This window comes from Oncorhynchus mykiss, chromosome 14 (assembly GCF_057628025.1).
Source record: "Oncorhynchus mykiss isolate SJ-2025 chromosome 14, ASM5762802v1, whole genome shotgun sequence".
NCBI classification, from domain to species: Eukaryota; Metazoa; Chordata; class Actinopteri; order Salmoniformes; family Salmonidae; genus Oncorhynchus; species Oncorhynchus mykiss.
The window spans coordinates 2,540,582-2,567,093 of record NC_143035.1 but is presented as its reverse complement, the minus strand read 5'-3'; the positions used below and the strand labels follow the sequence as shown (position 1 = coordinate 2,567,093).

The window sequence follows — 26,512 nt, the reverse complement described above, 5'->3', positions numbered from 1 at the left end:
TATGCAATCTTAAAGCCTCTGCTATAACAACATTAGGATAGATTCAAGCAGTATCTGGACGAAAGCATTCATATTCAGCTACTAAAGGCTTTCTTTAAATGCAGAGCCCCTCTCTTTTCTTTGTAAAAAGGGAACATGCAGTCCTGGCTGAATTATGAATGACAGATGGGCTCCATTTTACCTGTCACCTCAGCCACAGCCTTTCTGGAGTTTAAAAAAGAAGAGAGACTCACAGTAAACTATGCCTCGTCAAAGAATCACAAATCATACACATTGACTACCTCTCTGAATGTGCAGTTATTCATTAGACACAGACAAATAAGGATGTGGTATGATTTTGGCCAGCAGGACCTAAAGATGAAGCTGGTGATATTCTGAGTTGATGGTTTGATTCACACCTGATTTTATGGTTTTGTATCAATACAAGTGTGAGAATGGTGACAGTCACTCAATCCCTCAGTCACCCTCTCTACCTTCATTATAGTGTAGTGTGAGCTCTCTCCATCATTCCTTTCCTGGCACACACACAGCCAAAAACATAGCTTTACAGTTTCTCTGCATTTACATATGGCTGATCTCTGTTGCTATCCCCTGCCTGGGAAAGGGATGAGTGAATCTGTGAAGCGCAGGGGGGGGCTCTGCTGGGAGGCAAGGTTTCAGCACCGGCCATTTAAGCCAGTAGCACTGTCAGAAGGGATGGAAATAGAGACATGATTCACCCCCTACTTCCTTGTGCTTCCTCCTCCCCCTTGCAGTACCGAGGAGCCCGAGAGGCTGGTCCCAATTACGTAACCTCCACATATGCAGACAGATATAGAAATTAGAAGACATAACTACCATTCAATGACTGGGGAATTCAAAAAATAATCCAGAATTATTGTGCAGGATATCCAGAATGAATGCACATTTGGTTATTATGTAAGCACATTGAAAGAAAAGTTTGGTTATCCTTGAAGGTCCTTATGGTGGAACCCTTCAACACAAAATTACAGACTAGGACAAGAATGGCCTGAGTACTTGATGCGGTGCCATGAAACGTCCCCCTGCTGCAGTATTCTTGGGCAGGTCTGGCAACTCAAGTAGCTAAGCCCTCCCTACAGCCATTAATCCATGGGCAGATCTGACATCCCATGGAACGAGTGAACTTCCCACTCTAGTGTCTTCTAAGGTTGCAATCTTTCTTCCTTTCATTTGATTCTCTCCAGGCACACCATTAACATTTTCTAATAATGTACAATAGATGTGTGAACTTAATCTCCATTGAGTGTCACTCCTGCGGCTAGATGAAACTCCAGAGGAGTACGCTATGTAAGGCGGTGCCACTGATGTACAGAAAAGTACAGTAGGCACGACAGAGTGATTTGAATAATCAGACATTCATTTGATAGAAACTACTATATCCATTTCTCCCACCTATTTTTATTATCGTCACATAATGTATTACTTTCACATATATGATCAATTATTTATTTATTTTACCCCCTTTTTCTCCCCAATTTCGTGGTATCCAATTGTTAGTAGTTACTATCTTGTCTCATCGCTTCAACTCCCGTACGGGCTCGGGAGAGACGAAGGTCGAAAGCCATGCGTCCTCCAAAACACAACCCAACCAAGCCAAGCCGCACTACTTCTTAACACAGCGCACATCCAACCTGGAAGCCAGGCGCACCAATGTGTCAGAGGAAACACTGTGCACCTGGCGACCTGGTCAGCGTGCACTGCGCCTGGCCCGCCACAGGAGTCGCTAGTGCGCGATGAGACAAGGGTATCCCTACCGGTCAAGCCCTCCCTAACACGGACGACGCTAGGCCAGTGTTTTTACAGCTAATGCCGGTTTACATGAGGCTGATGACGTGCAGGTGTTTGTACACATGCATGTACACACACTCATTGGGGGTGGTGAATGGAAGTAATTGTATTTTTTATTTTTTTATTTTCTTCTGAGGGGGGACTTTGGGAGGGGTCTCGAATGGTTGAGGGACAGCTATTGGGGCACTATGGGGAGATCTTGGAGGGTTTGGGTTCACATTTTTTGGCCTAGTGGGAGATCTGTCAACATTCCCATGAGCCGAGCATTGACCCTGGATGCTTCTGTGTGTCGCTCTGAATGGGAGTCTGTTGGATGACTGGTGTGGTGTAGTTGTTGAGTGGCTTCACTGCAATTATATTGTATGTTTAGGATATTCAATAAATAGGAATGTCTTTGAAAATCAATTTCCTATGTTTCCTCATTGAGAGAATCATGGAGCATGAATTTTCAAAAATATAAAATTTCCTCCATTGAGTGACATTAGTTCCTTTGGGAGCGAGCAGGAAAAGAGAGAGCGCACATGTGAGTTAAAATACAACAATGGGAGAAGTTTCGGTCTTAAACAGAGAAAGCAGGGCCCGAAAAATACAAAATATAAAACAAACACATGTCGTAAAGTGTTGGTAACATGTTTAATGATCTGAAATAAAAGATCCCAGAAATGTTCCATTTGCACAAAAAGCTTATTTCTCTGAAATGTTGTGCACAAATGTGTTTACATCCCTATTAGTGAGCATGTATCTTTTGTCAAGATAATCTATCCACCTGACATGTGTTGTCACGGCTGGCTGAAAGACTGGACCAATGTGCAGCATGGTAAGCGTACATTTTCTCTTTATTAAAAATGACGCCAACAAAACAAAGAACAAAACCAAACCGTGACGCTTTGGGCTATGTGCCCTGAACAAAGTCAAAGTTAACTTCCCACAAAACAGGTGGGGGAAAAGGGTACCTTAGTATGGTTCTCAATCAGAGACAACGCTAGACAGCTGTCCCTGATTGAGAACCATACCCGGCCAAAACATAGAATACAGGACATAGAATGCCCACCCTAGTCACACCCTGGCCTAACCAAAATAGAGAATAAAAAGCCTCTCTATGGCCAGGGCGTGACATGTGTGTCATATCAAGGAGCTGATTAAAAAGCATGATCATTACACAGGTGCACCTTGTGCTGGGGGACAATAAAAGGCCACTCTAAAATGTGCAGTTTTGTCACATAACACAGATGTCTCAAGTTGAGGGAAAAGTGCAATTGGCATGCTGAATACAAGAACGTCCACCAGAGCTGTTGCCATAGAATTTGATGATCATTTCTCTACCATAAGCCGCCTCCAATGTCATTTTAGAGAATTTGGCATTACGTCCAACCGGCCTCACAACCGCAGACCACATGTCACCACGCCAGCCCAGGACCTCCACATCCGGCTCCTTCACCTGCAGGATCATCTGAGACCAGCCACCCGGTCAGCTGATGAAACTGGGGGTTTGTACAGCCAAAGAATTTCTGCAAAAATTTCAGAAACCGTCTCAGGGAAGCTCATCTTCATGCTTGTCGTCCTCACCAGGGTCTTGACCTGACTGCAGTTTGATGTTGAAACTGAGGTCAGTGGGCAAATTGCTCACCTTCGATGGCCACTGTCACACTAGAAAAGTGTGCTCTTCACGGATGAACCCCGGTTTCAAATGTCAAAATCAAATGTATTTGTCACATACATATGGTTAGCAGATGTTCATGCGAGTGTAGCGAAATGCTTGTGCTTCTAGTTCCGACAATGCAGTAATAACCAACGAGTAATCGAACCTAACAATTCCAAAACTACTACTTTATACACACAAGTGTAAAGGGATGAAGAATATGTACATAAAGATATATGAATGAGTGATGGTACAGAGCGGCATAGGCAAGATGCAGTAGATGGTATCGAGTACAGTATATGAGATGAGTAATGTAGGGTATGTAAACAAAGTGGCATAGTTTAAAGTAGCTAGTGATACATGTATTACATAAAGATGCAGTAGATGAAATAGAGTACAGTATATACATATGAGATGAGTAATGTAGGGTATGTAAACATTATATTAAGTAGCATTGTTTAACCTTTCTGATCTCCCCATCCCGGATCCGGGATCGTGAATACAGACTCAAGCTCATTACCATAACGCAACGTTAACTATTCATGAAAATCGCAAATGAAATGAAATAAATATGCTAGCTCTCAAGCTTAGCCTTTTGTTAACAACACTGTCATCTCAGATTTTCAAAATATGCTTCTCAACCATTGCAAAACAAGCATTTGTGTAACAGTATTGATGGCTAACGTAGCATTTAGCATTAGCATTCAGCTGGCAACATTTACACAAAAAAACAGAAAAGCATTCAAAAAAATAATTTACCTTTGAAGAACTTCAGATGTTTTCAATGAGGAGACTCTCAGATAGCAAATGTTCAGTTTTTCCTGAAAGATTATTTGTTTAGGACAAATCGCTCCGTTTTCTGCGTCACGTTTAGCTATGAAAAAACCCCTGTATCCAGGATTGTGTAAATCTATCAGCAAGCTCATTAGCATAACACAACGTTAACTATTTATGAAAATCGCAAATGAAATGAAATAAATATGCCATCTCTCAAGCTTAGCCTTTTGTAAACAACACTGTCATCTCAGATTTTCAAAATATGCTTCTCAACCATAGGAAAACAATAATTTGTGTAAAAGTAGCTAGCTAGAGTTAGCATTTCGCGTTAGCATTTAGCGTTAGCATTAGCGTTAGCATCCAGCACGCAACATTAACAAAAACATAAAAGCCTTCAAATAAAATCATTTACCTTTGAAGAACTTCTGATGTTTTCAATGAGGATACTCTCAGTTAGATAGCAGATGCTCAGTTTTTCCAAAAAGATTCCTTGTGTATTAGAAATAGCTCCGTTTTATACATCACATTTGGCTACCAAAAAAAATCCATAAATTCAGTCCTCAAAACGCAAACTTTTTTCCAAATTAACTCCATAATATCGACTGAAAACATGGCAAACGTTGTTTAGAATCAATCATCAAGGTGTTTTTCACATATCTCTTCATTGATACATCGTTCTTGGACACATGCTTTCTCCCCTGAATCAAATGGTAAAGTAGAAGCAGCTGGCAATTGCGCACCGAATTCGACGCAGGACACCAGGCGGACACTTGGAAAATGTAGTCTCTTATGGTCAATCTTCCAATGATATGCCTACAAATACGTCACAATGCTGCTAAGACCTTGGGCGAACGACAGAAAGTGTAGGCTCATTCGTTGCGCAATCACAGCCATATAAGGAGAGAATGGAAAACAGAGCTTCAGAAATTCTGCTAATTCCTGGGTGATGCATCATCTTGGTTTCGCCTGTAGAATGAGTTCTGGGGCACTTACAGACAAAATCAGAGTGTTTTCTTTCCAAAACTGTCAAGAATATGCATAGTCGAGCATCTTTTCGTGACAAAATATCGCGCTTAAAACGGGAACGTTTTTTATCCAAAAATGAAATAGCGCCCCTAGAGCTCTAACAGGTTAAAGTGGCTAGTGATATATTTTACATACATTTCCATCAATTCCCATTATTAAAGTGGCGGGAGTTGAGTCAGTGTGTTGGCAGCAGCTACTCATTGTTAGTGGTGGCTGTTTAACAGTCTGATGGCCTTGAGATAGAAGCTGTTTTTCAGTCTCTGATTTGATGCACCTGTACTGACCTCACCTTCTGGATGATAGCGGGGTGAACAGGCAGTGGCTCGGGTGGTTGTTGTCCTTGATGATCTTTATGGCCTTCCTGTGACATCGGGTGGTGTAGGTGTCCTGGAGGGCAGGTAGTTTGCCCCCGGGGATGCGTTGTTCAGACGACCTCACTACCCTCTGGAGAGCCTTACGGTTGTGGGCGGAGCAGTTGCCGTACCAGGCGGTGATACAGGATGCTCTCGATTGTGCATCTGTAGATGTTTGTGAGTGCTTTTGGTGACAAGCCAAATTTCTTCAGCCTCCTGAGGTTGAAGAGGCGCTGCTGCGCCTTCTTCACGACACTGTCTGTGTGCGTGGACCTATTCAGTTTGTCCGTGATGTGTACGCCGAGGAACTTAAAACATACTACCCTCTCCACTACTGTCCCATCGATGTGGATAGGGGGGTGCTCCCTCTGCTGTTTCCTGAAGTCCACATTCATCTCCTTAGTTTTGTTGACGTTGAGTGTGAGGTTACTCCCTGTAGGCAGTCTCGTCGTTGTTGGTAATCAAGCCTACCACTCTAATGTCGTCTGCAAACTTGATGATTGAGTTGGAGGTGTGCATGGCCACGCAGTCGTGGGTGAACAAGGGGTACAGGAGAAGGATCAGAACGCACCCATATGGGGCCCTAGTGTTGAGGATCAGTGGGGTGGAGATGTTATTACCTACCCTCACCACCTGGGGGCGGCCCGTCAGGAAGTCCAGTACCCAGTTGCACAGGGTGTGGTCGAGACCCAGGGTCTCAAGCTTGATGACGAATTTGGAGGGTACTATGGTGTTAAATGCTGAGCTGTAGTCGAACAGCATTCTCACATAGGTATTCCTCTTGTCCAGATGGGTTAGGGCAGTGTGCAGTGTGGTTATTTCCCTGATACTACACTCGGAGGGACCTCACCTCCTCCCTGTAGGCTGTCTCGTTGTTGTTGGTATTCAGGCCTACCACTTTAGTGTCGTCTGCAAACTTGATGATTGAGTTGGAGGTGTGCATGGCCACGCAGTCGTGGGTGAACAAGGGGTACAGGAGACGGCTGAGAACGCACCATTGTGGGGCCCCAGTGTTGAGGATCAGTGGGGTGGAGATGTTGTTTCCAACCTTCACCACCTGGGGGCGGCCGATCAAAGTCCAGGACAAAGTTGCACAGGGTGGGGTCGAGACCCAGGGTCTCGAGCTTAATGACGAGTTTGGAGGGTTCTATGGTGTTAAATGCTGAGCTGTAGTCAATGAACAGCATTCTTAGATATGTATTCCTCTTGTCCAGATGGGATAGGGCAGTGTGCAGTGTGATGGTGATTACGTCGTCTGTGGACCTATTTGGGCGGTAAGCAAATTGGAGTGGGTCTAGGGTGTCAGGTAGGGTGGAGGTGATATGGTCCTTGACTAGTCTCTCTCATGATGACGGAAGTGAGTGCTACGGGGTGGTAGTTGTTTAGCTCAGTTACTTGAGCTTTCTTGGGAACAGGGACAATGTTGGCCCTCTTGAAGCATGTGGGAACAGCAGACTGGGATAAGGATTGATTGAATATGTCTGTAAACACACCAGCCAGCTGGTCTGCGCATGCTCTGATGACTTGGCTGGGGATGTCGTCTGGGCCTGCAGCCTTGCGAGGGTTAACACATTTAAATGTTTTACTCATGTCGGCTGTAGTGAAGGAGAGTCCGCAGGTTTTGGTTGCATGCCATGTCAGTGACACTGTATTGTCCTCAAAGCGGGCAAAGAAGTTATTTAGTCTGCCTGGGAGCAAGACATCCTGGTCAGTGGCTGGTTTCAGTGGCTGGTTTTCTTTTTGTAATCCGTGATTGACTGTAGACCCTGCCACATACCTCGTGTCTGAGCCGTTGAATTGTGACTCTACTTTGCCTCTATACTGACACTTAGCTTGATTGATTGCCTTGTGGAGGGAATAGGTACACTGTTTGTATTCGGTCATGTTTCCGGTCACCTTGCCCTGGTTAAAAGCAGTGGTTCCCGCTTTCAGTTTCACACAAATGCTGCCATCAATCTACAGTTTCTGGTTTGGGAATGTTTTAATCGTTGCTATGGGAACGACATCGTCAATGCACTTTCTAAACTCGCTCACCGAATCAGCATATTCGTCAATGTTGTTGTTGGAAGCAATGCGGAACATATCCCAGTCCACGTGATCGAAGCAGTCTTGAAGCGTGGAATCAGATTGGTCGGACCAGCGTTGAACAGACCTGAGCACGGGAGCTTCTTGTTTTAGTTTCTGTCTGTAGGCAGGGAGCAACAAAATGGAGTCGTGGTCAGCTTTTCCGAAAGGAGGGCGGGGTATATGCATCGCGGAAGTTAGAATAGCAATGATCCAAGGTTTTACCAGCCCTGGTTGCGCAATCGATATGCTGATACCATTTAGGGAGTCTTAAGAATTCATGGATGGATTATATAACATATGCTGAACCGCCGGATTAATGTTTATTACGAAGTTAGCTAAATCAATCCACAAGTCGCTCATCCATTCTACTGATACGCAGTTTTAGATCTGAAATATTTAAGTAAGAAGTGACAGCTATCGATTCTTTGAACTGTAACTTGAAACAAGGAAAGTTGAAATATTTTGACATTTTTCAAGAGTCACATTGTGACGGACTGGATGAGTGCAATGGCGTACCCTTTGGTCTCTCAACCCAATTGAGCCCCTTAAATCCTGGGCAGGTAGTGAGGTGGAGTGGGGGAAATTGGACGCAGCTCTGAGCAGCGGCACACAGTCCCTTTGATGCATTACCCAGCCAAGCTCTGAATGATGAAGCTGCCAGTCACTCCCCCCCTGTCCCTGCTGTACCCCCTCTCCCTGCCCCCTCTGTGGAAAATGAATTACAGTGCACTCCCAGGTGCTGTTGCGTAATATCCCATCCCAGCTGCCACCTAGCTGTGTCCTGTACGTTCCCACACAGAAAAGGGCAGATATCAAGACAACATCGGAGCAGTGATTGAGAGAATCCCTCTGGAGGAACCCATCTCAGATAGAAGAACACCTGTGTGTGACAATATTTATGACTGTCCATACAGTAGGTGTACAGTAGGTGTTACTTTCTCTCAGAGGGTGTGTGTGTGAATATGCTGAAACTACTGATACAGTGCAGCACCATTAGGTCTTAATCATTCATGGATCTTACTGTACTGTATGCATGGAATGCTAATACAAATATGCAGATTCATTCTCTTCCCACCTTCGGGGGAGAAATTAAACAAAATCCAGGTTTGACTCAACAGAAACAGCCACAAGGGGAGGACAATAAGGATTTCTGCTTTTCCTGCAAATGGCGTCACATTAAGTTGATCTGAATAATACCCTGGCTGGGGAAACAGATTGGGAAAAAATCTGCAAGGCTGTTTGTATTGTAACACTGGCTATGTCAATGACGAACACAACACAAACGGTGGAATCTGATTAAATTGTAGCTTCAGGTATTATGCTTCTTTTTTCCTCAGATGTCAATGTAACACGACCAAATCAATGGAAATACCAAGGAAACACGTGGGGTGAAAATGCCGTGAGGGAAATCCTGAATCTCCACACTGCCCCCAAGGGGTGCTGTAGCGAGTCAGAGCAGCAGGGAGCTTCTACATATATGCACGGCAGCAATGCTTTAATAAAAGGCTAGTGAGGAGACAGTCCCTTCTCCCTGAGGTGCTTCTATGGCCCTGAATCACATGGAACACAAAGAGCGAGAGAGAGAGGACCTTTGCATTCAACAACTTACTGCATCACCCCCCTGCCAACCACCACCCAGCTCCCCTGCATGTGAATCTCTCACAGGACAATATTCCCAGACTGAGTTAGATGTATTTTTATTCAATACGGTGCAGTTTGCTGCCAAATCACTCCCCAGAACTAAGACGCTTAGCCACTATTTGGGTCATTTTCTCCTAGAGGAAAGGGAAATCATCACACCAGCTGTCAATAGAGGGAGATAACATGCTGATTTCTATCTGCTCAGAAGAAACTTTTCCTCCCCCCAACATATTTATTGGGCTACATGGGAGAGTAACAGAGGTGGTTCGGTGAACCAAGCTCACGTGTTGTATAACCTTGCCTGAGACCTGAAAACTTAGCTGCCAGAGCTAATGCGTACCCACTGGGCACAAACTGGTTGAATCAATGTTGTTTCAACATAATTTGTCAAATTATTGCAACTTGGATTATATTTTACATGAAAAGTACATTGGATTTGAAAGAAGTTGTTTTGAGGGTGAATATTCTAACACAGGATAATGTCAGCATTGTAACTAATTATCAACATAGACACACCTTGTATGTTGAATTTGTACCTTTGAAACAATGTTGGATGTTCAATAACATATCCACTATCAGCATATATATATATATATATATATATATATATACATACATACACACACACTGCTCAAAAAAATAAAGGGATCACTTACACAACACAATGTAACTCCAAGTCAATCACACTTCTGTGAAATCAAACTGTCCACTTAGGGAGCAACACTGATTGACAATACATTTCACATGCTGTTGTGCAAATGGAATAGACAACAGGTGGAATTATAGGCAATTAGCAAGACACCCCCAATAATGGAGTGGTTCTGCAGATGGTGACCACAGACCACTTCTCAGTTCCTATGCTTCCTGGCTGATGTTTTGGTCACTTTTGAATGCTGGCGGTGCCTTCACTCTAGTGGTAGCATGAGACGGAGTTTACAACCCACACAAGTGGCTCAGGTAGTGCATCTCATCCAGGATGGCACATCAATGCGAGCTGTGGCAAGGAGGCCGTAGGAGGGCAACAACCCAGCAGCAGGACTGCTACTTCCACCTTTGTGCAAGGAGTAGCAGGAGGAGCACTGCCAGAGCCCTGCAAAATGACCTCCAGCAGGCCACAAATGTGCATGTGTCTGCTCAAACGGTCAGAAACAGACTCCATGAGGGTGGTATGAGGGCCCGACGTCCACAGGTGGGGGTTGTGCTTACAGCCCAACACCGTGCAGGACATTTAGCATTTGCCAGAGAACACCAAGATTGCAAATTTGCCACTGGCGCCCTGTGCTCTTCACAGATGAAAGCAGGTTCACACTGAGCACATGTGTCTGGAGAGAGTCTGGAGATGCTGTGGAGAACGTTCTGCTGCCTGCAACATCCTCCAGCATGACCGGTTTGGAGGTGGGTTAGTCATGGTGTGGGGTGGCATTTCTTTGGGGGGCCGCACAGCCCTCCATGTGCTCGCCAGAGGTAGCCTGACTGCCATTAGGTACCGAGATGAGATCCTCAGACCCCTTGTGAGACTTGTTTGGACAAAGTTTATTGGTAACTTTTGGGATTCCTTTGTATGCATTTTGGACGAGTGGAGCAGGTGGAGTAAGCCCGCCAAATAACTGCATTTTTTTAGTTTTAAGAAGGACTTTATTGAACAAGACAACTATTTGTTATGTAGCTGGGACCTTTGGGATTGCAAACAGAGGAATATATATATATTTTTTTGTTGAATTTTTACCCCTTTTTCTCCCCAATTTCGTGGTATCCAATTGTTGTAGTAGCTACTATCTTGTCTCATCGCTACAATTCCCGTACGGGCTCGGGAGAGATGAAGGTTGAAAGTCATGCGTCCTCCGATACACAACCCAACCAGCCACACTGCTTCTTAACACAGCTCGCCTCCAACCCGGAAGCCAGCCGCACGAATGTGTAGGAGGATACACCGTGCACCTGGCAACCTTGGTTAGCTCGCACTGCGCCCGGCCCGCCACAGGAGTCGCTGGTGCGCGATGAGACAAGGACATCCCTACCGACCAAGCCCTCCCTGACCCGGACGACGCTAGGCCAATTGTGCTTCGCCCCACGGACCACCCGGTCGCGGCCGGTTACGACAGAGCCTGGGCGTGAACCCAGGGACTCTGATGGCACAGCTGGCGCTGCAGTACAGCGCCCTTAACCACTGCGCCACCCGGGAGGCCAGGAAGATATTTCTATCGCTATTTCTGACTTTTGTGACGCCTCTGCTTGTTTGGAAAATGTTTTTAATTCTTTTGTTTGTGGGCCACTGTCCTCGGATAATTGCAAGCCTTTTTAAAATCTGACAAAGCAGCTGGATTAACAAAAAACTAAGCTTTTAAGCGAAGTCAGACACTTTTATTTTCATGAATGTTTATTATTACGATTTTTCTATTTTGAATCTTGCACCCTGCAATTTCACCGGATGTTGTCGAGGTGTGCCGCTAGCCCAAAGAGGGTAAATGCACAGTCAACTTAGTGTATGTAAACTTCTGACTCACTGGAATTGTGTTACAGTGAATTATACATGAAATAGTCGTTGTTGGATTGTTGGAAAAATGACTTGTGTCATGCACAAAGTAGATGTCTTGCCAAAACTATAGTTTGTTAACAAGAAATTTGTGGAGTGGTTGAAAAACGAGTTTTAATGACTCCAACCTAAGTGTATGTATACTTCCGACTTCAACTGTATGTGTGTTTCCTGTTCTTCATGAGATCACCAAATGAAACAGACTCGTCATGACTGCCCCTTAAGTTTCAACAGACGACTCCCACATTCTGAAAAATATAAACATTTGGAATTATTGTTTAATTATTAAAACTTTTGATGTCTAAGTGCCTCTCTGTGTTCCACAGTTTACATTCCAAACTCAAAAACTACAGAGCATAGGGGCAGCGTATTTTATGTCTGACAATAAAACAGCTGACTTCCCACACTCCCCCTTTACGAGAGAGAGCACGCTGTAGAGTGGGCCCACTGTTGTCTGATCCTTCACATCGTCACAGGAGAGTTATGACAAGATCAAGGGTTGAACATGCACATTTCCAATATCAGGGCAATAATTAAGAAGTTTAACCTCTCTGGGATTTGTGGGACACTAGCGTCCAGGGCGCCAAATTCAAACAACAGAAATCTTATAATTAAAAGTCCTCAAACATACAAGTATTATACACTAGTTTAAGATAAACTTCTTGTTAATCCAACCACAGTGTCCGATTTCAAAAAGGCTTTAGGTTGAAAGCACACCATGTGATTATGTTAGGACAGCGCCTAGCCACAGAAAAACAGACATTTTCCAGCCAATGAGAGGGCTCACAAAAGTCAGAAATAGCGATTAAATTAATCACTAACCTTTGATGATCTTCATCTGGTGGTACTCCCAGGTCTCCATGTTACACAATACATTTTTGTTTGTGCTATAAAGTCACTCTTCATGTTTATTTTTTATTTATTTTTTTTTATTTCACCTTTATTTAACCAGGTAGGCTAGTTGAGAACAAGTTCTCATTTGCAACTGCGACCTGGCCAAGATAAAGCATAGCATGTCCAAAAACCTCAGTTTAAATTGGCGCATTATGTTCAGTAATGCATTGTCTCAAATAACATCCAGTGAAATTGCAGAGAGCCAAATCAAATTACAGAAATACTCATCATAAACATTGAAAGATACAAGTGTTCTACATAGGATTAAAGATAAACTTCTAAAATCCAGCCGCCGGAAACTTCAGAGTGTTTTCTATCCAAATCTACCAATTATATGCATATCCTAGCTTCTGGGCCTGAGTAACAGGCAATTTACTCTGGACACACTTTTCATCCAAACTTCCCAATGCTGCCCCCTTTCCCAATGAAGTTAAAGCAACTGGAGATGTTAACAATCGGCCTAGAAGAGGACAGTTTGCCAAACGTTACTGGAACTTTCAACAGGACTGGGTTATGTGGTCAGATGAGACCAAAATAGATATTTTTGTAAACAAACACCTGAGGTGGGTTTGGCGTAGACAGAAAGATAGCCATGCAGAAAAGTACCTCATCCCCACTGTGAAGTATGTTGGTGGATCATTGATGTTGTGAGAAGGTTTTCATTCCAAAGGCCCTGGAGAACTTGTTAGGAAACGTGGTATCATGGACTCCATCAAATATTAAATCAAAACCTGGCTGCCTCTTCTAGGAAGTTTAAACTGAGCTTTGGTTGGATCTTCCAGAAGGATAATGATCCAAAGTACACAAACATGGTTCACTGACCACAGAATCAAGGGTTTGCCATGACCATCCCACTTCCTGGTTGGACTTTTTCTCAGGTTTTCGCCTGCCATATGAGTTCTGTTATACTCACAGATATCATTCAAACAGTTTTTAGAAACATCAGAGTGTTTTCTATCCAAATCTACTAATAATATGCATTTCCTGGCTTCTGGGCCTGAGTAGCAGGCAGTTTACTCTGGGCACGCTTTTCATCCGGACGTGAAAATACTGCCCCCTAGCCCAATATTGCTCCCCATTCTAGTTTATATTACTCGCAAGGGGGCTCCAATATGTCGTGACATGACTATCATTGATGTGGTGAATGCTATTTATCGAATAATTACTTACTACATTTAATTATTACTCAATTAAATGAATCATGTAACAATTAACTCATTACGAATTTGGGGCACCACAGAACAGTTGTTTACCGAGTTACTATCTCCCAACTTAAAATCTAAAGATTATCTGAACATCTCTTACATCAATAACAGTCAACTATTACCTCATCTGTCTCATTCTAAACATCGTATAATCCTTGGATAGCTGCACAAATGCTAACCTAAGTGATGAATCAGTGATACACAAATTGGCTTAATTATTTATTTACTAACTAAATTATCACACAGAATAGGTTATTGATTGCATACATAATACAATTAAAACAGGTCCCTAGTGGACTAACAAATGCATGACCGTTTGGTTACGCAATGGACAGGGGTAGAGTATGTAAGGAGAGGGAGAGACAGAGTCAACTTCTCGTACATACATTTCGAAGCTACGACCAGTTTTGGTCTGGTTTCTCAGCATTTCAAAGTGTAGTCCATGGCCTCACATTCTCTGGTCTCAATGGTGGATTATTCAGGGTACAGCTAGGACCACTTTACACACCGGCAGCAACCCGGCATGTTTTGGTTTCATGTACATTTCGCTTGCAAGTCCTTTTAACTTCTTCGATATAGGGGGCGCTCTTTTAATTTTTGGATAAAAAAACATTCCCGCTTTAAACAAGATATTTTGTCACGAAAAGATGCTCGACTATGCATATAATTGACAGCGTTGGAAAGAAAACACTGACGTTTCCAAAACTGCAAAGATATTATCTGTGAGTGCCACAGAACTGATGCTACAGGCGAAACCAAGATGAAATTTCAAACGGGAAATGCCCCAGATTTAGAATGCGCTGTGTTCCAATGTCTCCTTATATGGCTGTGAATGTGCAAGGAATGAGCCTACACTTTCTGTCGTTTCCCCAAGGTGTCTGCAGCATTGTGACGTATTTGTAGGCATATCATTGGACGATTGACCATAAGAGACTACATTTACCAGGTGCTCGCTTGGTGTCCTCCGTTGCAATTATTGCGTAATCTCCAGCTGCGTGCATTTTTCCATTTGCTTCAGAGGAGAAACTCATCTGCCACGAATGACTTATCATCGAATAGATATGTGAAAAACACCTTGAGGATTGATGTTTCTGTCGATATTATGGAGATAATTTGGAAAAAAGTTTGGCGTTGTAATGACTGAATTATTATTTTTTTTCTTAGCCAAACATGATGAACAAAACGGAGCGATTTCTCCTACACAAATAATATTTTTGGAAAAACTGAAAACTTGCTATCTAACAGAGTCTCCTCATTGAAAACGTCCGAAGTTCTTCAAAGGTAAATTATTTTATTTGAATGCTTTTCTTGTTTTTGTGAAAATGTTGCCTGCTGAATGCTAGGCAACCTCTTAGAGGTTAGGGTGCATTTTTTCAACTTTTTGCTAAAAAGCGTGAAAAAATTCAACGTCCTGCTACTCATGCCAGGAATATAGTATATGCATATGATTAGTATGTGTGGATAGAAAACACTCTGAAGTTTATAAAACTGGTTCAATCATGTCTGTGACTATAACAGAACTTGTGTAGCAGGCAAAACCCCAAGGAAAAACTGTTCAGAAAAAAAAAAGATATATCTCTCCGCCAGTTCCCTGTATTGTCTATGTCAAGGGAAATTAGATAGCGCCCAGTTTACAGTTCCTACAGCTTCCACACGATGTCGCCAGTCTTGGGAATTGGGTTGAAGTTAATCCTTGGTGAAATGAAGAATAGGCACTTCCTGTCAGAGGGTACACTGTGGATAGTTATGAAAGAGACAAAATCGTCCATGATTTGTTGACTCACTGCTATTGAATACAGATCGCCCCGTCATCAATTTGATTGATTATTAACGTTTACAAATACCTAAAGTTGGATTTTGGCAATGTTTGTAGGCAACTTTTTAAATTTTTTGTAATGAAGTTGCGTTTTGGAAAGCTGTTTTTTTCTGGATCAGACAGGCTTTATAAATGGACGTTTTGGGTATACATGGACGGATTTAATCGAAAAAAATAACCAATTGTGATGTTTATAGGACATATTGGAGTGCCAACAAAGAAGCTCGTCAAAGGTAATGCATGTTTTATATTTTATTTCTGCGTTTTGTGTAGCGCCGGCTACGCTAATTCTTTTGTTTACGTCTCCTTCAGGTATTTCAGGGGGGAGGTGCATGCTATCAGATAATAGCTTCTCATGCTTTCGCCGAAAATAATTTTTAAAATCTGACATGTTTGCTGGATTCACAACGAGTGTAGCTTTAATTGAGTACCCTGCATGTGTTACTTAATGAAAGTTTGAGTTTTATCGAGTACTATTTGAATTTGGCGCTACGCATTTCCCCAGGCTACTGGCCAGTAGAGACGCTAGCGTCTCGGTGGCCGTAAGAGCTTAATGCTATGCTAGCTATCAATACTCTTACACAAATGCTTGTGTAGCTATGGTTGAAAAGCATATTTTGAAAATCTGAGATGACAGTGTTGTTAACAAAAGGCTAAGCTTGTGAGCCAATATATTTATTTCATTTCATTTGCGATTTTCATGAATAGTTAACGTTGCCTTATGCTAATGAGCTTGAGGCTATGATTACGCTCCCGGATACGGGATTGCTCGACGCAAGAAGTTCAGCACTCTGGTGTTAGGGGTGTTCCAACACGCTGACACAATGTCTGTGCGCACGTTGGCCTGGTTACTGACTGGACCCAGCTTTATATAAAATGCAATTATCTCATTTAGAAGGCTAAAATCACATTTCTATTTTTTCAAAAATATTGCCATACATAATCAAAGATTATATACAACATTTAGATTCAAACCTGACAACTAGAATGAGTACATCCTCAGAGATGCAGTTATTTACTTATACCATCCTTAATGATATCACAAAATAATAAACACTTTGTCAGGATTGTTCTTTAAAACTTCTTACGGATAGGCGGGACAGTCGCGTCCCACTTGGGGCAAAAAAAAAAATTCAAAAAAATGATATCAAAATCTAACTTTAATTAAATCACATATAAGATACTCAATTAAAGCTACACTCGTTGTGAATCCAGCTAACATGTCAGATTTTAAAAAGGCTTTTCGGCGAAAGCATACGAAGCTATTATCTGATGACAGCACAACCAGTGAACAAAGAGGGTAGCATATTTCAACCCTGAGGAAGCTACACAAAACACAGAAATAAAATATAAAACATGCATTACCTTTGACGAGCTTCTTTTGTTGGCACTCCAACATGTCCCATAAACATCACAATTTGTCCTTTTGTTCGATTAATTCCGTCCATATATATCCAAATGTCAATGTATAAAGCGCGTTTGATCCAGATAAAAAACAGCTTCCAAAAAACGCAACGTCACTACAAAATATTTCAAAAGTTGCCTATCAACTTTGACAAAATATTTCAAACTACTTTTGTAATACAACTTTAGGTATTTTTAAACGTTAATAATCGACCAAATTGTAGACAGGTCTATCTGTTGTTAAATACAGGAAGACAACAAACCAGCGCTACTTTTTACGTCTTGCGCAACTCTCAACAGTGTTACCCAGTTCCTAGTTGGCCTACTTCTTAATTGCACAAAGGAATAACCTCAACCAAATTCCAAAGACTGGTGACATCCAGTGGAACTGAAAACCAGTTTCTAAGAAATATCATTTCCACACAAGAACTCACTGAACAGATAGAGACCTCAAAAAAATAATCCTCGGGATTTTGCCTGCTACATAAATTCTGTTATACTCACAGATATAATTCAAACAGTTTTAGAAACTTCAGAGTGTCTTCTATCCAAATCTACGAATACTATGAATATCTCATATTCTTGGCATGAGTAGCAGGAAGTTGAAATTGGGCACACTATTTATCCAAAAGTGAAAATTCTGCCCCCTAGCTTCAATAAAGTTCCAACCGGAGTATTCCTTTGTCTTAATGAGCATAGGAACGCAAGTGGATATCATGAGGAATAAGCGTGATCAGAAAATGGCCGACTGCCAGACACCTGATAGATTCTGCTCTCATTCACTCCCACAACACAGTAGAAGTCTCATTCAAATGTATATAGATGGTTGAAATCTAGTGGAACCCCTAGGCAGTGCAACTTAATTAATATCTCAAGGGGATTTCCTTGGGAACTGTGTTGAATACATACCAACCAGAAAATACAGAACAAATAGAGAAATACACACGCACACAAACAGATCACTGCTGCCAGTTAGGCCTACTATTTTTCATACCTACAATAGAAGGCTAGTTTGGGAAGGGGGATTCGTGGGGACATTTCTACATTTTGATTATTGCAATATAGTCTAACAAGTCGCTAGATTGGCTTTTATAACACATAAGGCAATAGCCATCTACTATACACCTACAGTGCTTTCGGAAAGTATTCAGACCCCTTGACTTTTTCCACATTTTATTACTTGACATAAAAATCTAAAATAGATCACTTTTTTATTCATCAATCTACACACAATACTCCATAATGACAAAGCAAAAACAGTTTTTTGTGAATGTTTTTAATTTTATAATAGAAAAAAACGTAATAAGGACATTTACATAAGTATTTAGACGCTTTTACTCAGTACTTGAAGCACCTTTGGCAGCGATTACAGCCTCAAGTCTACTCGGGAATGATGCTACAAGCTTTGCACACACGTATTTGGGGAGTTAATACCATTCTTCTCTGCAGATTCTCTTAAGCTCTGTCAAGTTGAATGTGGAGCGTCGCTGCACAGCTATTTTCAGGTCTCTCCAGAGATGTTAGATCAGGTTCAAGTCCGGGCTCTGGCTGGGCCACTCAAGTACATACAGAGGCTTGCCCCAAAGCCACTCCTGCGCTGTCTTGACTGCGTGCTTAGGGTCGTTGTCCTGTTGGAAGGTGAACCTTTGCCACCAGTCTGAGTTACCGAGCCCTCTGGAGCAGGTTTTCATCAAGGAACTCTCAGTACTTTGCTCCGGTCATCTTTCCCTCGATCCTTACTAGTCTCCCAGTCCCTGCTGCTGAAAAAATCCCCACAGCATGATGCTGCCAGCACAATGCTTCATCGTAGGGATGGTGAGAAGTTTTCTCCAGAAGTGATGCTTGGCATTCAAGCCAACGAGTTCAATCTTGGTTTCACAAGACCAGAGCATCTTGTTTCTCATGGTCTGAGAGTCTTTAGGTGCCTTTTGGCAAGCTCCAAGTTGGTTGTCATGTGCCTTTTACTGAGGAGTTGCTTCCATCTGGCCGCTCTACCATAAAGGCCTGATTGGTGGAGTGCTGCAAAGATGGTTGTCCTTCAGGAACATTCTCCCATCTCCACATTGGGTTCTTGGTCACCTCACCGACTACGGCCCTTTCCCCCCAATTGCTCAGTTTGGCCAGGTGGCCAGCTCTAAGAAGAGTCTCTGTGGTTCCAAACGTCTTCCATTTAAGAATGATGGAGGCCACTGTGTTATTGGGGACCTTCAATGCTGCAGACATGTTTTGGTACCCTTCACCAGATCTGTGCCTCGACATAATCCGGTCTCAAAGATCTACAGACAATTCCTTCGACCTCATGGCTTGGTTTTCCTCAGACATGCACTGTCATCTGTGGGACCTTACATAGACAGGTATGTGCCTATCCAAATCATGTCCAATAAATGTAATTTACCACTGTTGGACTCCAGTCAAGTTGTAGAAACATCTCAAGGATGATCAAAGGAATCAGGATGTACCTGAGCTTAAATCTAAGTCTCATAGCAAAGGGTCTGAATACTTATGTAAATATTGTATTTCTGTTTTTTATTTTTAATAAATGTACAAACATTTCTAAAAAAAAACTATTTTCACTTCGTCATTATGTGGTACTGTGCGTAGACTGATACATTTAAAAAAATAAATTTTAGAAAAAGTCTGTGTCATGACTCTCTCTCCTTGGTGAGCATCAAAGGTGTCAGATCAGCTCGGCACATGGCTGGCAGATAGCCAGACCCCCCTCTCTCCCCCACCACAAGGGGGAGTTGGAACAGTTTTATGACTTAAAAGTAACAGCGTACTGTGACGCAGCCTGCATGGTGCCACAGAATTATATGGCATGTTATTTAAGTGTGAACCACTGGTACCATTAATGCTAGTTAGTGCTAGTTTGACCACCAGAGGGAATCTTTGAGAAGCATTTGATAGCCTTCAATAGTGGCTGTACTGGAGAATTTAAAACCTTTTTTGTGAGAACAGTATATGGGACTAATTTAAATAAATTTTGCTTAATTCATTTGATTAATATTATGGTGTTTCTATTCCAAGAATAAAACAAAAAAACGTCTGGTTTTCAGTTAGGATGGAACGGAAAATATTGTGCTGTACAATGTGATGGTCGGGAGTAGGCTGCAGTACTTGGCTGTTTAGCTAAAGAATCCCCGTGTCGTGTGGGCACATGGGAGAATGGGGTTCAATTCCCTGACAGGGAGGAAGAAATAAGCTGTCCTTGTAAATAAGAATTTGTTCTCAACAGACTTGCCTTGTTAAATAAGGGTTGCACTAAGAACATAACATTTATATTCCCAAATATAGATTCAGTGAAAATATCAATCTCATTGATTTATCAAGACCAGTCCCCATGTTTTTCCTCAGAGCAGCGCGAAAACGGTGCTAAAATAGGTGTAGGCTATTGCTTAAAATCGTGTTGCTTCTAACTTTAATATGCTCCTTAAATAAACAAGACCTACACCACATTACTCAACACTAGTGAGACTCATGTCGCCTACAGTAGGTCTACAGTATATCGAAAAATATGACGTGACTCTCCACCAACAATTACATATAAATTAAAACCAAAAGCCGCCTCATGGGTTATAAAGTTTTGATACCCGTGCCGGGAGGCCCCAACCACAAATGATCAAAATACAGAGAGGTGTTGGTAAAGGTACCTTGTCCTGCTAAGCATAACCGAAACATTTCTTTATTAAAGACCATCAGAAGGAATGTTGGTACTTATTTATTTTGATTCAATGCCATGAATAAGTGAGTCACTCAGCTTTCGGGCTATATGACTGATAATATATAATGATATTTTGGAGGTTATTTCATTCCAAAAATCCATTTTAATTCCAGGTTCTAAGGCAACAAAATAGGAAAAATGCCAAGGGAAGTGAAAACTATCACAAGCCACTGTAAATAGAAATATTAGCAATAGTTTTGTTCTATTATTTATTCTGTATTTTCTGGTGGATTAAACTGAAATTGCAACCAATCACGGCCAACCTAACAAGGAAATACATTTGACGATAGAATTCTAAGCAACAATTTGTTTACCTTCATTAGACAACTTTGTTCCAATATTTCTGTAATTCAGTGATATTTATTCCCAGAGCAATTTGTTTTGATTCCATAAATCAATGTATTTATGTGGACAGAGATTTGAGTCTGTATGTTGGCAGCAACCTCTCTCTCTATGTTAGTGATGGCTGTTTTTCAGTCTCTTTGTCCGAGCTTTGATGCACCTGTACTGACCTTGCCTTCTGGACGATAGCGGGGTGAACAGGCAGTGGCTCGGGTGGTTGTTGTCCTTGATCTTTTTGGCCTTCCTGTGACATTGGGTGCTGTAGGTGTCCTAGAGGGCAGGTAGTTTGCCCCCGGTGATGCATTGTGCAGATCGCACTACCCTCTGGAGAGCCTTGCAGTTGAGGGTGTTGCAGTTGCCCGTACCAGGCGGTGATACAGCCCGACAGGATGCTTTTGATTGTCCATCTCTAAAAGTTTGTGTGCGTTTTAGATGACAAGCCAAATTTCTTCAGCCTCCTGTGGGTGGACCATTTCAGTTTGTCTGTGAAGTGTACGCCGATGAACTTAAAACTTACTGCCTTCTCCACTCTGTCCCGTCGATGTGGATAGGGGGCTGCTCCCTCTGCTGTTTCCTGTAGTCCACGATCATCTCCTTTGTTTTGTTGATGTTGAGTGAGAGGTTATTTTCCTGATACTACACTCGGAGGGACCTCACCTCCTCCCCGTAGGCTGTCTCGTTGTTGTTGGTAATCAGGCCTACCACTTTAGTGTCTGCAAACTTGATGATTGAGTTGGAAGCATGCATGGCCACACAGTCATGAGTGTACAGGAAGTACAGGAGACGGCTGAGAACACACCCTTGTGGGGCCCCAGTGATGAGGATCAGTGGGGTGGAGATGTTGTTTCCAACCTTCACCACCTGGGGGTGGCCGATCAAAGTCCAGGACAAAGTTGCACAGGGTGGGGTCGAGACCCAGGGTCTCGAGCTTAATGACGGGTTTGTAGGGTTCTATGGTGTTAAATGCTGAGCTGTAGTCAATGAACAGTATTCTTAGATAGGTATTCCTCTTGTCCAGATGGGATAGGGCAGTGTGCAGTGTGATTGCATCGTCAGTGGACCTATTGGGGCGGTAAGCACATTGGAATGGAGTCTAGGGTATAAGGTAGGGTGGAGGTGAAATGATCCTTGACTAGTCTCTCAAAGCACTTCATGATGACAGAAGTGAGTGCAATGGGGTGATAGTCATTTAGTTCAGTTGCCTTAGCTTTTTTGGGAACAGGATCAATGGTGGCCATCTTGAAGCATGTGGGGACAACAGACTGGGATGGGGATTGGTTGAATATGTCCGTAAACACACCAGTCAGCTGGTCTGCGCATGCTCTGAGGACGTGGCTAGGGATGTCATCTGGGCTTGCTGCCTTGCAAGGGTTATCACATTTAAATGTTTTACTCACGTTGGCCACAGAGAAGAAGAGCCCACAGGCTTTGGTAGCGGGCCGTGTCAGTGGCACTGTACTGTCCTCAAATCGAGCAAAGTAGTTGTTTAATTTGTCTGGGAGCAAGACGTTGATGTCCGCGACGGGACTGGTTTTCTTTTTGTAATCCGTGATTGACTGTAGACCCTGCCACATACGTCTGGTGCTTGAGCCGTTGAATTGCGACTCTACTTAGCGACTCTACTCAGCCCCTAAGCAAAGCAGTTATCCCACTGTTCCTAGGCCATCAATGAAAATAAGAATTTGTTCCTAACTGACTTGGCTAGATAATAAAATAAAAAATCATCTCTGTTGGCGCCATCTCATTAGCTCAACCAAAGCGAGAAATCATCTCTCGTGTTTCAGTAGCACGGGTATAAAAACTATTTAATTGTTACCACGCATTCCGATAAACGTCGCAAAAAATAATGCCGAATTGGTTTGAACGTGAGACCTCATTAGTAAACCCATTCCCTTGTTGAAGGGGACCCCATTTTACTCGTAAGTGAGTTTCCGTTAAAAGGAGGGTTAGCTTTGCAATAGATGCTAAGCTAACAAAGGGAAAGCAGCCATTTTTCCTTTGGTGACACCCTGTGCCTTGGGAAAGGAAGTTCCACCTCCTTTTGACTCCCGTTTGATTTCACATGTGACAGCAGCTGTACGTTCATGTCGGAACAATGGGGTACATTCATGACATCCAGCCAATCTCAACTGATTGGATATCGTTGTCTCATTCAATTTAACAAGGAAGTTAAAATTGCCAGACGTACCTTTTTAGGTGATCATTTGGATAAAATCCAAATTGATTTGTTCCAACCAATGAGACATTTTAAACTTTTCCACATTAACCTAAATACAGCAACACTTAAGTTCAAGTTTAACTCCCAGAAAGGCTATACAGGTAGGATTACTCAGAGGCGTCCCACTAACGGGATAACTTCCTGTGAAACTGGAGCGTGTGCAATTCAAATAACTAATCATACAAATTATGGATATTAAACATTTAGGAACACACAAGTATCTTATATCGGTAGAAAGCTTAAATTCTTGTTAATTAATCTAACTGCTCTGTCCGATTTACAGTAGGCTTTACAGCGAAAGCATGCCATGCGATACTTTAAGGACGGCGCCCCACATCAAAATATTTTTCCACTGGCACAGGTTTCATAAATTCACAAATAGCGATTAAATATTCACTTACTTTAAAAAAATCTTTATTATATAATGTATTATCCAAAGGGTCCCAGCAACAACATGCATGGTCATTTTGTTAGATAAAATCCTTCTTTATATCCCAAAAAGTCAGTTTAGTTGGCGCCATCGATTTGAGTAATCCACTCGTTCAACATGCCAAGATAGGATTCTGAAAATCGACCCCTAAACATTGTTTCAACAAGTCAAAATACATTTCTATTTAATCCTCAGACACCCTAAAATGTAATCAAATTATAATATTAGCAGGTGTGCGTTGTCTTCATGGTGCGCGCACTCACAAATTTCCAAGCAGGTGTCCTTGTACTAAAACTCATTATTCTTACTCGTTTTGGAAGAAACAGGCCTGAATCCTTGAACAAAAACTACTGACACCCAGTGGAAGCCATAGGAATTGCATACTTGGAGCTAGATTTAATTATTTCCCTATACATTGTAAGAGCATTGGCTCTCAAAAAAAATCTTTGAATTGATTAAAATAGTTTTTGCAGCTTCCAACAACTCTAGCCAAACTTTGAAAAAAAATAATACATTTGTTTTTTTAATAATGTGCAAGCTATCAGAGGGGGTGGTTCCCAGTCTCCCACTAATTGGTGAACCCTCACCCATAAACGGATTGATCTCAGACCTCAGCAGCGAAACCAACCCTAACTTTGCCATTAGCGGAAAAACAGCAGAAATTGCGACAAACACTCCCCAAAATCATCCATCGGGCGCAGGTCTGGTATAGGTTCTCTCCAGTTTAGCCCTGATGTGTCGCCATCGGAGATTGGCATCCGTCCAGGAATGCAGTGCACAGCTGAAGCACGAGCAATAAATGGGTGATATGAAGGGACATGTGGAGAGAACCGAGCAACTTTTAACAAAAGCAGGAAATGTAAACGTTCTGCTAGAGTAGGAACTGCTCAACAATTAATAGCAATTGAAAAACCTTGACGATGAACGAGCAAACTCTTCAACAAAATTGTTTTCTACAGGAACAACTTGATTTAGGCAAAACTAAATACAATGAAGTCCACGCCAAACTAGATAAATACTGTATGTTGAGTTATCTACAAACAGGAGCGCGCTTCTTGATACCATGCGTGCAGGTTTGATGAACTTTACTCAAAGCAATAATGTTCTAGTTCAAATGCTGCAGACCAAAGACGATCAGTTAATGAACACTATAACCAAGTTGGATGACAGATCAGCGTAACTCATTGAAGTCTCTGACCAAATGAATGACCAAATGAATGATGAGAACCCGGGTGATAAAGACGGAAATATTGATTTCTAAGAAAGCGGAGGAAATTTAATCACTGAATCTCTCGCTCCGTACTCATGACCTCTACCTGCAAACCATGACAGATAAGTATGAGGCCGAACGAAGCAAGTGCGACACTCATGTGTCTGAAATAAGTACTCCAAGCGCCCAAGTGGACTCTTCTATGTAGCAATACTACCCTTAACTCCCATCTGGATGAAATCCAGAATAGTCATGTGCTACAGCATGACTACCCAACCACCCAACCGGAGCTCGGAACTCAAATGAGTGAAGATGAAAGAAGGCTTCAGACTTTGCCTCTCTCAGGTATCCCTCAGTCGTCTCCTCTTGAACATTTGGCACCGAGAAACATGGTGCCTCATAGGCAACAAAGCCAAACCTTGGCTTCTCCTCTTGGCCTTTCGGCCCCAATTTCCCCACAGGATGGAGCTAACCCCTACCTACCGCACCTTTGACCCCGAAACACCGTGCACCTGGCAACCTTGGTTAGCGCGCACTGCACCCGGTCCTCATCACAGTTCACAGGTACTGGAGAGGTTGCCACACGCAGACACTGTCGTGACTGACAGGCCTCGACAGCCAATGAGCATTTTAAAACACAAACACCAGGAGATTTGATTGAAAGGTTCCAGCCAATCTAATAACAACGCGTCTGCTACCAACTCGTACAAAGGGTCCAACCTTTTTGCCTGTGCCTCGGACACCAACTGCTATTGGGGGGGTCCTGAGACACAAAGGGGGGAAATACTAGCCCATGATGGGCCTTGTCAAGGCTGGTGAGGTGGTTGAGACTTCGTGCAACACTGTACGAGGCCATCAAAGCAGGAAACAAATCTAATTGCAAACTTCCCCATGAGAACAGAGAGGAGCGGACAGGCCCCTCAATGGGAATAACCTTAGAACACATCTGAGATTTCACTGAAGTCTACCACACTGGTCGTAAAAGAAGTCCAGTTGTCTTTCCACCTCCAAAACAAATGTCAACAATAATCATTCCTTGCCATGTGTAATCTCAACTACAATGCAACTAGTGAAATGCTCTAATCACGTGTTCCGGGAGGTTAATATATCAGAATAAATTGGTAGGATAACTGGTCCTCTTGAGTATCAGTACCAATGCCAGCAACAGTCAATACAGCCACAATCAGTAAGAAGGTTAGAGACCTAACAAGTCAAATTGCTATTTATTACAGTGACAGAGGAGTTAGTAGTTAGTGACTCATATTGCAACATGTGGAAGGGAATCTCCAGAACACTCTTCTGATGGTTAACACACGTGCCACTAATAAATAGAACGGAAAGTTATTAGAAGTCATGAACCAGGATCACACCGCTTACGACTGGTTCAGTGCTTATAGAGTACTTCCGTTGTGAGGTTAGCTCCTCCA

The 26,512-nt window shown here is 42.5% G+C and overlaps 2 long non-coding RNA genes across 2 annotated transcripts in view; one reads left to right on the top strand and one right to left on the bottom strand.

The window, feature by feature from the left end:
- The window catches only part of LOC149978235 (uncharacterized), a 1,155,107-nt gene that overhangs the window by 423,220 nt on the left and 705,375 nt on the right, over positions 1–26,512 (top strand). The window lies entirely within an intron of this gene.
- On the bottom strand, positions 1,946–8,022 carry LOC149978240 (uncharacterized). Its single transcript, XR_016486196.1, has 2 exons — positions 4,638–8,022; positions 1,946–4,269 (listed from the first exon to the last, which is right to left on the bottom strand). It is a non-coding gene; the product is annotated as an uncharacterized LOC149978240 (long non-coding RNA).